Source organism: Caloenas nicobarica, chromosome 8, assembly GCF_036013445.1.
Source record: "Caloenas nicobarica isolate bCalNic1 chromosome 8, bCalNic1.hap1, whole genome shotgun sequence".
Classification (NCBI taxonomy): Eukaryota; Metazoa; Chordata; class Aves; order Columbiformes; family Columbidae; genus Caloenas; species Caloenas nicobarica.
This window is the reverse complement of record NC_088252.1, coordinates 19,865,508-19,870,598: the sequence shown is the minus strand read 5'-3', so window position 1 is coordinate 19,870,598 and position 5,091 is coordinate 19,865,508.

Sequence of the window (5,091 nt, the reverse complement as noted above, 5' to 3'; positions counted from 1 at the left end):
CAAAATCTAGGTAGCTTTTCATTTGCATCAAATCTTTCAGGCATATAAAAGCAAAGTTGTTCTTGTTATTATTATTAACACTATTATTATTATTTTATGGACAAAGGGTTGAGCTCTGGAGAAGGTTTGTGACCTGCCCGAAGCAGGGCAGGAAGGGAGACACAGAACATCACCCGATCACCAGATCACCTGCCTTTATTTCAGTATCTATTTCTAGATTGGTTTGAAAAACTTTGACAAAAGCGTCTGATTCCGGAAAAGCTGTGGGGCAGATGATGGAGGAAAGGCCTCGTTAAGGGCTGCTGAGAAATGCCAGGCTGTGAGCTGGTGTAACTGCACAGAAGGAGCAGTGCAGGGAAGATGGCAATGTCTGCAGAAGCTGCCAGACTCCCACGTGTTGCTGAGATTGCCAGAAATGGGGTTCTGAAGGGGGCTGAGCTGGAGATAAATCGAAGTGGAAAACAATGGATGTCTGTATGAATAGCAATTTTAAAAAATCCTGTAATTAAACCACCACTAACCTCAAGCTAAATTTTATACATCCGAAATAACTTACACTTCCATTTTTTCTGCTCATGGCTGCATTCATTCTTGCTATATAGTAAAAGATTTTTTTTTTTTTAATAAAAAGGATTTAATCTGGTGGAAAAACAACACATAGAAACTTTTTTAGAGGCAAGTGTCCTTCTTCATCAGACACAAACTGAACGTGAAATGCCTAACTAAATGCAAAAATTTCCATGTGCATTATCGTGTTACCTGTAATTAACTAGGTTAAGGCAAAATCAAGATGCATAGACAAATCAGGAAAAAAAAACCAAACCAAAACAAAACAAAAACCAGAGAAATCAATGTTTTGAGAATAATGTCACCTAAGCCAGTGTGTTGGTACAGTCTGCTGCACAGGAGAGCAGTGAAAGCATAAACAGAATATTAGATGTGCATTAAGCCACAAACCCAAATAGCTGTGAACAATGGCAACGTTTGGTTGCTCTTGGAACCTTAATGTAAGGAAACATCCTTATAAAAGATGAGACAATAGCGGGTCTATAAATGACAATCCTGTAGGCAGGGAAGGATTAAGAACTTCCTAGAGTTCCTAAGGTATCAACCTATATTGTAACCCTTCCACAAAAGCTGCCATAAGTGCTTTCTCTGACTTAGTCCACAAAGAACAGGGAAAAGCATCGGAATTAGTTTGACTTTTCCTCTGCACACCAGCTACGCACACACTCAAAGCAGAGAAGTAAAAGGAGAAGGAAACACAAGACTTGTTGAGGACCTTCTGCCCGCACACCTCTTCATCCCCCACTCGCTTGCCCTTCTGCTCCCTCCAGAACGCGCAGACCTTGGCCAGCCCCGGGCCAGGCTGTGGCCATGTGCCGCTTTCTAGAGCAGCTCTTCCCAGTCCCTGCTGAGCGCTGGGGATGTGGGTGTAAGATACAAGCAAACACAACCTAGGCTGAGGCTTCAGTGTTGATTTATTACTTTTATTTTCTTCATTTTGTTTTGAAGTGGGGGGTTTTGTTGGTTTTCTTTTGTTTGCTTGCATGAGTAAGACGGTATGTTCATTTAACTGGTCATGTATTTAATTTGAAAACATTCTCAAAATACCTTCTAATGGCTCATGGACCACAGGCTGAGATGCATTCCTGTACAGCAGATATCCTCAGAGCTTTCAGGCTAGAAGATCACTCTCAGCCCTTAGATTTTCTTGCAGACTGCCACATACTCTTCTCATCAAAATTCTAATTGAAAACTATGAACATTATTATTTAATACAGTTCCACAGACCACCTGCAGCAAACCTGCCAAGGCCTCATGGATTATCAGTGATCCATACAGCAGAGGCTGGGAACCACCAGTCCAGAGGCTTTGGTGATTTCAACCATTTGTCTCTAATGCTGTATTAAGCCCCTTCATAGACATCACTCGGGGAAAAGAGTTTGCACTTCAGAAAATATTTCAAGGAATCAAATGAATTTGAGTGAGCTTCACTGAGCTGAAGGAGCTGAGGAAGATGGATAGTATCACTGTGGCTGCTGCTAACATGCACCTCTAGGCATTCCACATCCCTGTTGTACTGGGGAACAACTGAAAAACGCGAAGAAGTACAAAAGATTCAAGCCCAGGACCCGTTTCAAGTGACATTTGTAGATTTGCAGTTGATTATAAATTCAATGGGATCTAAAGAAATCAACACTAAAGAATTTGCAGCAAGTCCAAGCTCTTGAGATCCCCCTGTTGTTCCCTCTGCCAACAGTTCCTCATTCCAAGCCTGAGGCTTTGGGGAAACTTCAGGCCAATTTTGGTCAAAAAGTTCCAGTGGAATAGTGATATCATCTGTTTTAAAAGTGATCCCCTGTTTGTCAGGTAGAACTAGTGCACTGTATGGTCACATTACAAGGGAGATAAAAGTATTTAAAAAAACCAAAAAGCTGCTAAATATTCCTCATATGCTTTTGAAAATATTGAGGATTAACCTTCCAGCTGCTCACTGTTCCTATTTTTAAATATTTTTTCTGAAAACCAAGCAAATGTGCTGGTCCTCCCTGAGAGCTGTGAGCTATGTCTTGCCAGGCTTAGTCACACGAGGCACTCCTCTGAATCAACACGCTTGCTAATGTGAATAAATTGTTTTCAGCATAGTCCTGTTAAAAACTAATGACAACAACAAACTACAATTAGTATTCAGGGTGGAATTAAATAGAGTGCCACCATTGATATCCGCGTGTGCAGGTCTGGGCCGTAAATTATTTTAGGGCACGGTTCTGCCACCCTTCTTTTTCCTAGTAATTAATCCCACCAGAGCAGATTACACCAACCCTGGAGGGCTAGGACCTTGGCCAAGAGGCATCCATGGATTTTGGGGGACCTTCTACAGAGCAAGGTGTTAGCGCAACTAAAAGCTAGAGACTCTTGCTATTGTAACCTACAGGACTTCTCAGCAGTACAGTGATATTTAGCACGTAGAGAGGCTCAGACACTCCTGAACTGTGTTTAATAGCCTCGACTCTGCGCAGCCCCTCCGACCTCAGGGGAGCTGCTCAACAGGTAAGTGACTGGGAAGAAGGACGTCAGAGCCGAGCCCTCTCCTGCGAGGGGAAAGAAGCGTTTGGGCAAGATTCCCACTGGGATAAGTTTGCATAATTTTTCTAAGACTTGGAGCAAATATTAATGCAATTTTCTTCCTCCAGAGCAGTTTTAAAGTCAAAGTCTGAGAGCGTTTTCCACCTGGGAGACGGCTTTGCTCCTTGGTGTAGTTCCACTTACTCATCTGATGATTACTGATTACTCATGTGAGCAATGCATGTGGAGCTGAGGTTTTGTAGATGCAGGAATAAAATACAAAAGCAAATCCACTTGCTCGGAAGGGCAAGTTTCTAGATTTGATAACAAAATCAAACCTCTGCAGCAGCTTCTCCCTCCCCCACATAGTTTGTTGCTTAGAATCTTAAACTAAAATATGATCTTAGTGTGACCACAATTTTATTCTACAAAAATACATAATCAAATTTGTGGCTTGTCTATTTGTATTACAAATCAGTAAAGGAACTAGCCTGTGAAACTCTCACACCTTCATTCCACACTATTCTGTTACTTAATTTCATAGTTTAAAAATAAAATTACACAGATTAAAAGCCTTTTGAATCTAAAAAGAATGCACATGTTAAAGAAGTTACTTCCTAAAATAAACAACGTACTTTAATAAGCAGCCTCCTGCTTTTTATGATATTAAGGAAAAAACCATGCTTCACAGACATCTAGTTTAACACATCAGTCAGCTTCATGTACAAGTTCAAAATCCAGAGGTATATAAATTTTAGTGTGATTTGGAATATACAAAGTGCCAATTTTTCATATATTAATGCACTGAAATATTTGATACAATGTTGTTGGGGAAGAAAAAAATAGTTACCAGAAGAGTTTATTTAGGGAACAGTTACCGCTAATAAAAACTTTCCGCTAACAAGGATTTTTAAAATTGTTTTTTAATTTGCTTTTAATGACCTCTACTCCTCATACCTACCTCCTTGCTTCCACAACTGTTTGTACTGTCCCCAATAACACTCAGTGGAAAGCTGTCGTTCCTGGCTAAATCCTTACTTAGGTTGGATGCTATGCCTCCGTTAGACAAGGTCACAAGGTCACAATCGATTTTGGAGGCCACCTGGAGAGTCCAGGCCGTGAACTGACTCAAAAAATTTATATCAGAGCTGGAATGGCCCACCTCCCAGGGCTCGGCCTGTGCTAACACCCCAACCGCAGGATGGAGCCTGCCAGGCCCAGCTCAGAGAGAGGCCGGAGTTGTTGACCCCATTAGCTGACCTCTTCAAACTTCAGGAGAATTTTTCTGGCAGTTACCACGGTGACTGGGCACTCCAAGCTTATCCTTCTTACTGAAAAAAAAAAAAAAAAAAAAAAAGAAAAGAAAAAAATGTTAAAACCTACCTTGTAGAGATGTCTATCAAGAATCAAATACATAAATGTTTTAATTGTTTGCTTCTCTCCTTGGGCTCCTCTGGCTCTGTTACATCTAAAGCAACCATCAAGAAAGCAGTTTGGCCAGAAACATTTTGACTTCTGAAAAAGTAACGTTCAGTGGATTTAACGAGTAGCATTTCTAGTATCTGCCTGCAATCTCAAATGACACACTAAGAGGTTTATAATGAAATCATATTTATTTTTCTTTCTGTATGTGTCTCAAAATTATTACCATTTCTTATCAAATTCAGAACAAACTGAAAAAAAGGCTCAGGGAAGGATTCCAGGCTGCCTTCAGCTTTTTTCCTTCTAAAAACTAGCTGTTGGATGCAAACATTACATATGTGGCAATACATTGCCTGGTCTCTTAAGAAGAGACTGTGTAACCTATTTAATGTACCATGAAATATTATTTAAGAAGAGGAAAAAAGAAAAAAAAAAGTTGTCAGACATCGTTACTGTGGTTTTTTTCAGGCAATTTGAATACTAGTCATTTCACACATAAAATTTACCAGGTAAGCAAGGTCTCATGATGCTGACAGAAAGCTCTTGAAACACATCAAGGGATCGGAGAGCTCACTAAGTAAACAAGAAAACAAAGTGCAT